This window comes from Doryrhamphus excisus, linkage group LG2, assembly GCF_037039965.1.
Source record: "Doryrhamphus excisus strain RoL-2023G ecotype Guam linkage group LG2, RoL_Dexc_Guam_v1.1, whole genome shotgun sequence".
Taxonomy (NCBI): Eukaryota; Metazoa; Chordata; class Actinopteri; order Syngnathiformes; family Syngnathidae; genus Doryrhamphus; species Doryrhamphus excisus.
In genome coordinates, this window is record NC_136358.1 from 9508321 (window position 1) to 9520988 (window position 12668).

The following is a 12668-nucleotide window of genomic DNA, read 5'->3' on the forward strand; positions in this document are numbered from 1 at the left end:
TCATTGGTTTGTAATTGCTTTCTCTGTAACTACTCTAAATGTGTGTGCATTAGTTCCTCTGTAACTACTCTACTCATTGGTTCCTCAGTAACTACTCCACTCATTGGTACAAAATAAAAAAATCATCATTTTCAAAATGTCCTGAGGGCCCATAAAAAACAACCACAGGCCACATAGGGTCCCCGGGCCACAATTTGAACACCATGGCTATGATATTATAACTTTTGTGAAATCAGTGCTCTTTTATTCCCATTTTGGTTTCCGTTTTGAACACTTATTTTGTATTGGACTTCCTGTTTTGCCCTGTCTTCCTTCGTTGCCCCAATCATCCATACCTGTCCCTAATTTGTGTTGGTATTTAGTTCAGGTGTGTGCCTCCCCCCGTGTGGGATCATTATCGTTTGTACGTCTGCACCCTGAGTTGCTTTAATGGTCATTGTGAGCAGGTCTACCGTTCTTAGGAATGTTACTATTGAGATGCTTTGCATGGAGTCTAAATAAAGCTAGTTTCAGGGATGGAGTGAAACCTTGGTGTGCATCATTCATTTGTTCCAGAAGGTCCAACTCTAAGCGACTCACGTAAATCCAATCTGTCTGTTCCGGAAAGCCAAAAAGGTTAACACAAAACATGCTGTCACCCAGTTTTACAATGCCAGTGTGCATCTAAATGAAAAATGAAATAGATAAATGAACATTAAAGGAATGGAATGGAATGGCCTTTATTGTCATTATACAAGATGTACAACGAGATTGGAGAGCTTCTCCTTTCAGTGCAGTAGTCAAGTTAAAAAAAAGTACATAAAAATAGAGTAAAAAAGACAAGATATATACAAGATATCCAAAATATACACATAGTATTGCACAGGATCATATGCAGGAGCATATGCAGGAGCAGATATATTAATTTTAGTGCAATGATAAATGGGTCATAGTGCAAATAATGACTGGTGTACACAGATGAGTAAAGTCACATATGAGTGTATTGTATTGGATTGTTAAATAAAATAAATATGATTGAGGTAGTAAAGTTACTTTTACCTTGACTGAAGACGTAGACACCACCTTCCTGTTTTGCCATGAGTTATTTCTTGAATTCAATAACGTTTCTTAACTGTATTTGTCTTTGCAGAGGCAAAACTAACACTGTGGCATGCTAACTGGGGCGGATGCTAACGGAAGTTCCATTGTATACTGTTTTGATTTGTGTTTTAAAAAAGACAATGGCTATGACTATGGTTTTTACAACATTTATTTTTTTATTTTTTGTCACTATATCACAACCTTTATACCTTTATTTTCTATATCTGTACAAACTGTCTATTTGTATTTTCTTTTTATTAACACCAAATGTTTATTAGATTAAAGCTCTACTTCCCGTCATAAATGTATCATTTTAACAAGGTGCCAAGAAGATGTTCTCTCCAAATGGGGACATATTTGTTAGTTCCCAGTGTGCTCCTTTGTAACGTTGGAATAATAAGATATGGTATTACGCCCCATTTGTATCGTCATCCCAGTACAGCTGAATTGAAAGCATCTGTTGGCTTGTAGCGGAAAGCTAATGGTCAAAGTGAAGCCAACGTGCTGACAGGCCTGTGTGGCCTCCAGGCCCAAAAGGGCGGCAGTCAGAGGCATTTTTGCAGCAGATATAGTCTTTGTTGTCACCCAATCATGCGTCTTACAACATCGATATCACCGCCCAACCCCGCTAACACCAGTGCATATGGCGTCCTGACTTTGGGGCGCCTTTTTGATCAGGTTAATGGACTTTTCTTCACCTCTGACAGATGAGGCCGAGTGGGGGTGGTGGTGTGTGTGTGTGGAGGGGGGGTGCATTCGGGGTGCCTTTGAGCATTGTGCAGAGTGCAGAGGCACAAAGCGCCAACATTGCGTTGGTAAGTGTCCGACAGAAAGAGCGCCAGGATGTCTGGCGACTTAGTGAACCGCCCCGCCGCCCCCACGCTACCGCCCACCCAGGCCCCCTACTGGTCCAATGCTGTGAAATGTGCTGCTAGCAGGCAGTACATGCCCTTTTAAACGTAACATGCTAACAATATACAGAAGCTCCTCTTAAGGCTAAATATTCCGCATCATTGGACTCATTATTGGATCATTTTTCTTTCAATGCTTTTATCTTCATTTCATGACTCATAAAGCCGTTTCTCAAGCTTTGGGACTCCAGCTAACCACAGTGAGAGCCATTATCCACAAATGGCCAAAACATGGAACAGTGGTGAACCTTCCCAGGAATGCGTACCTCTTCACAATCCAATCATCTCAGGATTTATGATTCTGTCAATTTACAAGAATAAATTCATACATTTATGAGAAAAAACTCTAGAATACATTTCTGAGAAAAAAGTTGGAAATAAGAATGAAACCGTAAATTTACAAGTGACATATTACAATGGAGTATTATTTTGAAACTAAAGTCATACATTTATTTAGGTGAAAAAAGGTTGCAAATATACAAGAATAAATTCATGAGTTCACAAGAAAAAAAATTGTAAATCGACAAGAATAAATTTGTACATTTACGAGAAACATCGTCATAAATGTAGGGAAGTAAAGTCGGAAATTTACAACTTTATTCGCGGAAATTTATGGCAAAAAAGGAATAAATAAAGTCATAAATTTCCTTGAAGTGATGTAGTAAAAAAAGAGCATTAGGGCCACATTCAAAAATAAGAATTTTGAGAATTTTCAAGGACATTTTCGAGGAAAAAAAGTTGTAAATAAAATTTGTAAATTTACCAGAAAACATCGCAAAATTACGTTGGATTCTTCCGGACATTCATTCATTCATTTTCTACCGCTTATCCTCACAGGGGTCGCGGGGGTGCTGGAGCCTATCCCAGCTGTCTTCGGACGAGAGGCGGGGTACACCCTGGACTGGTGGCCAGCCAATCACAGGGCACATATAGACAAACAACCATTCACACTCACATTCATACCTATGGACAATTTGGAGTGGCCAATTAACCTAGCATGTTTTTGGAATGTGGGAGGAAACCGGAGTACCCGGAGAAAACTCACACACGCACGGGGAGAACATGCGAAATCCACACAGAGATGGCCGAAGGTGGAATTTAACTCGGGTCTCCTAGCTGTGAGGTCTGCGCGCTAACCACTCGACCACCATGCAGCCCTCTTCCGGACATATTGGAAAAAAATAATAATCTGAAACTAATAATAATTTCCAGAATAAAGTTGTAAAGTCAAACTCTCACATTTTAAAGCATTTAAAGTCATAAATCTGTGAGAAAAAAGTAATAAGTCTACGGGAATAAAGTCGTAAATTTACAAGAATAAAGTCATAATGTGGCGTGACAGAGGGAAATTTTATTCATAATGTGGCAGCAAAACACAGCAGTTGAGCATTTAGTAAAATAAGATGAGATTGCAAGAATAAAGTAATAAATTTTCAATGTGGCCGTACGATGCCGTCGTCACGTACGGCCCAATCAGGATGACCAATCAGCGACCCTCAGGTCATCCTGGGAGGGTGGCTGATTGAAAAAGACTGACATGACAACATAAACAACAGGCCATTCATTAGCGGCGAAACACGATCAGGACGTCTTTGAAGGCTTTCAGGGGGATTATTGATCCTTCAGTGTGGTCACCTTAGCGGTGACAGAGGGTCTCTGTCAGTTGAACGGGGGGGTCGAGGCATTACAACACACGACACAAGCAAGGCCGAAGGTCATCTCCCAGAGGTCCACCTATAGTGGACATATGTCACACAGAACTTAGTCTTAAAATTACAAGAAAAATGTGCAGTTTGGGCGGCACGGCGGACGAGTGGTTAGCGCACAGACCTCACAGCTAGGAGACCAGGGTTCAATTCTACCCTCGGCCATCTCTGTGTGGAGTTTGCATGTTCTCCCCGTGCATGCGTGGGTTTTCTCCGGGTACTCCGGTTTCCTCCCACATTCCAAAAACATGCTAGGTTAATTGGCGACTCCAAATTGTCCATAGGTATGAATGTGAGTGTGAATGGTTGTTTGTCTATATGTGCCCTGTGATTGGCTGGCGACCAGTCCAGGGTGTACCCCGCCTCTCGCCCAAAGACAGCTGGGATAGGCTCCAGCACCCCCGCGATCTGATGAGGAAAAGTGGTAGAAAATGAACGAATGAATGAATGTGTAGTTTGACAAGATAAATACTTTCCCCCCTAACTTTTACGAGAATATTTCAAGAAAAAAATAGTACTCTTAAGAGAATAAGTCCTAATTCATTTAGAAAAAATTAAGATATTACTAGAAAAACATTTCCAGGAGAAAACATTTCCAAAAATATAATATGAGAAGGCGGCACAGCGGTCTAGTGGTTAGCGCGCAGACCTCACAGCTAGGAGACCAGGGTTCAATTCCACCCTCGGGCATCTCTGTGTGGAGTTTGCATGTTCTCCCCGTGCATGCGTGGGTTTTCTCCGGGTACTCCGGTTTCCTCCCACATTCCAAAAACATGCTAGGTTAATTGGCGACTCCAAATTGTCCATAGGTATGAATGTGAGTGTGAATGGTTGTTTGTCTATATGTGCCCTGTGATTGGCTGGCGACCAGTCCAGGGTGTACCCCGCCTCTCGCCCGAAGACAGCGGGGATAGGCTCCATCCACCCCCGCAACCCTCGTGAGGAAAAAGCGGTAGAAAATGAATGAATGAATAATATGAGAATACAGTTTGAAGTCTAAATATGAGAATTAAGTTAAAAAAGTGAAAAACGCAGTAAGATGAGAATAAAGTCTTACAGAATAAAGTGTTACAAGATTTTTAAGAGAAGAAAAAAACAAAGTCATAATTCATGAAGAAAAAAAAGGTTTTATAATATATTGTAGTATTAATATAATTACATCATAATCTAGTATATACACAAAAAAAGAAACCATAATAATTCATTCATTAATTTTCTACCGCTTTTACCTCACAAGGGTCGCGGGGGGTGCTGGAGCCTATTCCAGCTGTCTTCAGGCGAGAGGCGGGGTACACCCTGGACTGGTCGCCAGCCAATCACAGGGCACATATAGACAAACAACCATTCACACTCACATTCATACCTATGGACAATTTGGAGTCGCCAATTAACCTAGCATGTTTTTGGAATGTGGGAGGAAACCGGAGTACCCGGAGAAAACCCACGCATGCACGGGGAGAACATGCAAACTCCACACAGAGATGGCCGAGGGTGGAATTGAACCCTGATCTGTGAGGTCTGCGCGCTAACAATTCGACCGCTGTGCCGCCATACAATAATAATCGTAATTGTAATAATTACACGGTGGGAATGGTTGTTTGTGTATATGTGCCCTGTGATTGGCTGGCGACCAGTCCAGGGTGTACCCCGCCTCTCGCCCGAAGACAGCTGGGATGCCCTGCTAACCAACACACTGACAGACCAAAAAAGTACTCGTTTTTGCCACAATAAGATCAGCCAAACAAAACTGTCAGCAAAGTTAGCTTTTGCAGTGTTGTTGTCACCATAGCAACATGCCAGACATCCTCAAGGGGGACGGGGCCGTGTTTGCTGTCACTTCACAGATGAAAAGCCTTGACCTCACGACATCTGATCTCGCCAAGATGGGGCTGGGCGGCGGTCGTGCTGACCACCCGGGTTTTTGAAGACGAGCACACTCATGCTGTACGACACGACGCGCGGGAATCGATCGCACATGAGAGGAAACTGGAGACTAATGGACACTAGGAGATGTGAAAGACGGAAAAATCATATTGATACGGATAGCGGAGGCCAGTCGGGCTCCACTGGGGCCTGGAGGGTGGGGTCGGAGGGTGGGATCACGGTCTGCTTTGACAGCCTAGCCGCCCTTAATGGAAGCTTATTGACTGAATCCGGAAGAAGCTAACTGTGACAAACAGGAGGCACCAAGTCTGCGTTTGATCAATTCAAAGTGTAAATTCAGAGGGACGACTGCCCGCCTCTTGACTGCCTCCAAACGCATTTTAACGCATTCAAGCGGCCATTTTACACCATTTAGACTGATCTTCCAAGGCACACAGAATATTGCCTTCTATGGCTGTAGAAACATGGAACCTAGCAAAAGAAGATTGGACTTGTGTCTTTCAGGTAAGTTTCAGGAAAATATAAGTTCCCGACTAAAACAGGGAGAAAAGCAACTTTTGGTGAAAAAGATCAATTTCAAGCATAACTTTCACATTGACACAAATATTTGTTTGCTTTTGTGACAGCTCAAATATCTAAACAACCATACCAAGATAAACAACATATCAAAATAACTATTTACGAATATAACACTATCAACGATTGAAAATTTTAAACTAAACTATGTGTGTGTACACACCTTTGAAGCGGTCATAGTCAAAAAAAAAAAACATTGGAGTTTTATGAGAATTTATTTGTAACATTATGAGGAAAAGTCCAAATCACCCCGGTTAGCGTGAAGTTGAAGTGGAACACTTATGCCACAACTCGGTTTGCGCGCATTCGTTGATTCGCGTACAAAATAGCGTGCGTCTTGTCATGTTATTAATACACTGCGTCTAAACTATAAAATATGTTTTGTATTATTTTTGAAAGTCAACCACTGATGGTCAAAGACAAACGACATAACCCCCTGTTTCCATTTTGTTAGCCAGCTAACAGGATGCTAACAAGGAAGGTGATTTTATGATTTCATATAAATACATTAAAGACTGTTGGACTGGGCTGGACTGGGTTGTACGCTAACTTTACGTACATTTTCAACATCAACCTAAAAACACGCTAACCGGAGCTAACTAAGATTGACTGTGTTACTATATCTCTGGTGATTTTGTAGCATGTTCACCCACCGCTAGGAATGATGATTAGCACAATGCTAACAAGTCAACATAAAAAATTTACTAATTTGTGTCTTCTGTGTTTTTATCGTTAATTTAGATACAGTTATATTAGTCTGTTTTATGTTTAGGAAAGCCTGTTTTACATTTTAGCTTCAGGCAGAAGCCGCTACCGCTAACACAACACATGCTATACATTAGCTGTGATCAAACCCCTTTGATCTAAAAGGCTCGCAAAATTGATGCAAGGTGACAAAGCTATGGTGGCGGCGTAATTGTGATTGATGATGACAGGAAGAGGAAATGATTAGCGCCTTAAAGATTTTCAGCCAGTGAGACTCTGCACCCCCAGAATGGGAATGGTACAGTCAGCTGAAAAGATCTTGTTTACATTTCGTATTAAGGCAAGTTGTAATGGCTGCCAATCTGAAGAACAAAATGGAGCACCACATGAATCATTTTTGAAGACTTGTAGGCATACAATTTTTTAGCCATGCTGATGAAACTTCATTCATTCATTTTCTACCGCTTTTTCCTCACGAGGGTCGAGCACTCTTCCGAATTCAGATGGAATAGATATTACATATAAAGACAGTTCAACCTTGGTTAGCATTATTAATTTGTTCTAGAAGGTAGGACTCTAACCAAAACAGACAACCAAATAATTTTCTTCCATAGGAAATCATCTAAATCCAATTAATTTGTTCCAGAAAGCCAAAAATGCGAACACAAAACATATTTTTATTAGGGATGCTGCAATCAGGGTTTAATGCGCCCCTAATTTTATGTCCCTGTCACGATAACTGACTCTTTGTCCTAGTACGCGGAGGCGGCGCTACTAGTGAGGGGATACAAAGTGCTAGCAGTTACAATAGCAGCTAGCAAGCAAAAGCTAATATGAATGAAGGCACCAAAGCCATATTTTCTATACTGAATGCCACAGCAGCCAGGTCGGACTCTAACCAAAACATCCCCATTCATTCATTCATTCATTTTCTACCGCTTTGTCCTCACGAGGGTCGCGGGGGGTGCTGGAGCCTATCCCAGCTGTCTTTGGGCGAGAGGCGGGGTACACCCAGGACTGGTCGCCAGCCAATCACAGGGCACATATAGACAAACAACCATTCACACTCACATTCATAGCTATGGACAATTTGGAGTGGCCAATTAACCTAGCATGTTTTTGGAATGTGGGAGGAAACCGGAGTACCCGGAGAAAACCCACGCATGCACGGGGAGAACATGCAAACTCCACACAGAGATGGCCGAGGGTGGAACATCCCCATAAGAAATAATGTAAATCCAATTAATCTGTTCCAAAAAAGTCAAATATACTACCACGCCCGATGCTAATCGAGATTCCACTGCATTATACCATAAATGGGAAATTCAAGATCAAAATTCAAGCATTAGCAGTTGAATTTAAGCAATTAATAATCAAATGTTGGATTAAATTTAATTAATTAATTGAGATTAACTGAGAATCATTTAGCTTAATTGAGCATTCAAAACACTTGTATTATCATTTCAAATTCCTATACCACATGAAAACTGCAGTGAAATGTATTTGGCCAAGGAGAAGCCTAATTTTCACGGCTTGTTAGTGCTTGTCATTTTACAACTCATGGCTTAAAGGCATGTGTGAAATCGGGTGTAAAAAAACATACCAACGGCCCTCATCCGAGGGAAAAGTATGAAAATACTGCTGCGTTCGGGGTCAACTCTTCATGTCATCTCAGCAAAACGTACTTTCTCAAAGCACCCACAAAGACATATCCAAGCTAGCAAATTGTTTTCTTTCACGTATGTGCGTCCATACGTGCAGCTGCTTTTGAAGACTCCAGCAGCTCAATGGCCATCGTACCTTCTATAACGGCGCCAAAAGGAAAAGAAGCATACATAAATACAATACATGCAGTTGTTTGCTAAATACAAGGATGAAGAGTTGAATGATGTGCTATATATATCACTATATTGACACTTACTATGGTACCCATTATGTCATTGGATGGTCATATCACCTCGTACTTGGGTACGAGGTACATTCTTTAAAAAAAAAAAACAAAAAAAAAAAAAACCTTAAACTGTATTATGGAAAGCAGGAAGTGAACAAAGGTAACAGTTACTGATTGTAAAAGTACCAGATTGAAGGGTAGGATTTAATAAGCTTTGCTTCTTCCTACTCCTTTTGGACATGTGGAACTGTGAACTGATTATGTGATGCACTCAATTGTAATCTGATGCATGTTCAAATGAAATAAAACCATTATCATTACCATAAATCTGTGCCGACATTGGCCATCACATTTCGTCGCGCCATTGCCGACTCCTTGTAACTCCAAGGCATTAACTGCCTCGTTCTCTCATGCTAACTCGCATTCCTAACGATGTAGCTTGCTGCAAAGTTACAGGAATAAGGTCTTATTTTTTAAGAAAAAAGACATAGTTCTACAAGAAAGGGGTCCGACAATTGCTGGAATAATTTTTTTTTTTGCAAATATGTTGCAATGTCACGGTGACAAATAAAGTGACACAAATAAGTCATGTTTGAAAGAAAAAGTCTCAGTCCAGTCGAACCTCGGTTAGCGTTGCTCCCGGTTAAGCAGAGGGTCCTGTCCATACGGTAACGTTCTGATTTTTTTTTTTGGAAAAAAAAGGGTAAATTTATGAGAAAAAAAGTTGTCAATTTACGCAAATAAAGTATGTATAGTAATAAAAATATAGCATGTCTCACTGCCACCTTCCTTACCCTGTCACCCCTCCTGTGTTAACATTTTAGAGACGTAGCTCACTTGCGGTTAGCTAGCTACAAAAATGTTTGGAAAATCCAGCTGGAATAAGTGCAGATTCTGGAAGATCTAAAAGGCTCTATAGTAGTCCACAACTCAATACAAGGGTCAGAAATAAGCGTAAAGGTCCCCTTTAACCGAAAAACACGGTAACGTGCCGGATGCTAACCGATGTTCCACTGCAGGAGACTATACTCATCCTCCTATGAATGTTTTCTGATAAAAATACATCCTTGTTTTGGTAACATTGGCAGCTTTTCTCATTTCCAACTGTAGTTTTAGCGAAGTATTATTCTTATAACTTGTTGAATATGTCCATATTGTTATAAATACAACTGTTTCTTTAATAGCTGAATAACACTAGTAAGATAATTGATGTTTTTTTGGCTAACTGCACATGCTTACTCTTACTCTGTGTGTTTTACTTTACCATTGCGATAAAAACGATCAGGATGGTCATGTGACTCCTCAGTAGGTCTGGAAAACAGCAAAGAAACAAAAAATAGGACACATTTGTAGCCAGTCTGCACTATATTAATTTTTATGGTGTTGTTTTCCGTTTCATTGAATTCCTAGCGTGCTAACACAGTGGATGAGATGGGAGCAGACAAGCCTCCCAAAAAGGCTACGGGGGTTACCCTAAGATCAGGCAAGAATCCCAAGTTGTGTCCATTGTGGTTAAGTGTGCCGCTGCTAAATAGCGAAGCTGGGAGATATGGAGATATGCTTTTATTCCACACAAAGGCAGCACTGCGGAGCGGTTAACAACAAATATGGTCAAACTTGAAGACATTTTGGCTCCAGATGAGATTTCAAATACCGTACAAAAGTTTTCAAACTCTAAGACAGAGATAGCACATTTGTCATGTCTCATCTATCAAGATGTATTATGACAAATGTCATACTGTATGTACTGTATGATACTGTATGATTACTGTAATGTACTGCTTTCTGGTCTTCCGATGGCAAGTCTCAAAAGCCTGCAGTTAGTACAAAATGCTGCAGCACGACCTCTTTACAAGGACGTGTAAGTTTGACCATATTTACCAACAAATACAAATACACGGTGTAGACATTGAAAGGGTGAAGAAAAATACATTTCTGGGATCACAATAGATGAAAATATGAGCTGGAAGCCTCATTTTACAAATATACAACATATACAGTGCATCCGGAAAGTATTCACAGCACTTCCAGGCCAATACCATCCCTACAGTGAAGCATGGTGGTGGCAGCATCATGCTGTGGGGATGTTTTTCAGCAGCAGGAACTGGCAGACTAGTCAGGATAGAAGGAAAAATGAATGCAGCAATATATAGAGATATCCTGGATGAAAACCTGCTCCAGAGCGCTCTTGACCTCAGTAGACTGGTCATGTACCTTGACCATATAGACAGTAGACATTAGCACACAGCCAAGATCTCAAAAGATTGGCTTCAGAACCACTCCGTGAATGTCCTGGAGTGGCTCAGCCAGAGTCCAGACTTGAATCCGATCGAACATCTCTGGAGAGATCTGAAAATGACTGTGCACAGACGTCTCCCATCCAACCTGATGGAGCTTGAGACTTATTGCAAAGAAGAATGGGCAAAACTGCCTAAAGATAGGTGTGCTAAACTTGTGGGATCATATTCAAAAAGACTTGAGGCTGTAATTGCTGCCAAAGGTGGATCAACAAAGTATTAAGCAAAGGCTGTGAATACTTATGTAAATGTGAATTTTTTGTTTTCTATTTTTAATAAATTCAAAACATGTCAAAAAAACATTTTTCCACATTGTCATAATGGAGTATTTTGTGTAGAATTTTGAGGTAAGAGATTAATTTAATTCAGTTTGGAATGAGGCTGTAACATGACAAAATGTAGAAAAAGTGAAGCGCTGTGAATACTTTCCGGATGCACTGTAAATATACAAGAAACATTGAACAAAGCAAAATCTGTTCTCAATCAGAAATCACTCCACACTCTTTATTGCTCTCTGGTTCTACCATATCTTACTTATTGTGTGGAAATATGGCCTAATAACTATAAAAGCAATCTTCACCCGCTAAATTTACTGCAAAAAAGGTCAGTAAGGATAATTCATAATGCCGCCTATAGAGAACATACTAACACTTTATTTCTTAAATCACAAATACTTAAACTTGCTGATATAGTTCATCTTTAAACAGCTAAAATAATGCATAAGGCTGAAAATAACCAATTACCTAAAAATATCATCCAATACTTCTCTACAAGAGAGGAGACATATGATCTCAGGGAAGAACTAAATATGAAACACTTATACGCTAGGACTACGTTAAAAAGCCATAGCATTTCAGTATGTGGAATCAAACTATGGAATGGATTGAGTAAAGACCTCAAACAATGCACAACGATGAGCCAATTCAAGAAACAATACAATCAGTTGATGTTTGCTAAATACAAGGATGAAGAGTCTTGAACCAGTCATGATGTGCTATATATATCACTATATTGACACTTACTATGGTACCCATTATGTCATTGTATGGTCATATCACCTTGTACTTCGGTACGTGACCAAAAAAAAAATATATATATATTAGAATGGGAGGAAGTGAACAAATGTACCAGTTACTGATTGTAAAAGTACCAGATGGAGGGGTAGGATTTAATAAGCTTTGCTTCTTCCTACTCCTTTTGGACATGTGGAACTGTGAACTGATGATGTGATGCATTCAATTGTAATCTGATGCATGTTCAAATGAAATAAAACCATTACCATATTTCTCCAGTACTAGCCAACCTGCACTGGCTCCCAGTTCATTTAAGATGTGACTTATCTGGTTGACCTAATTGTACCTTATGTTCCGTCTAGAAACCTACGATCACAACACGCCAGTCTTTTGACAATCCTGAGGGCCAGAAAGAAGTATGTGGACTCTAGAGCCTTTTCCATTCGGGCCCCAACATTATGGAATGTTCTACCTGTTAAAATTAGAGCTGCTACCTCAGTAGAAATGTTCAAGTCCAAACTTAAGACTCATTTCTACACTTAGCGTTTAGTTAAAAATATTCCCTGCCTGGTTTGACTGCCGCTCCTTCCCTTTCGCTACGCGCC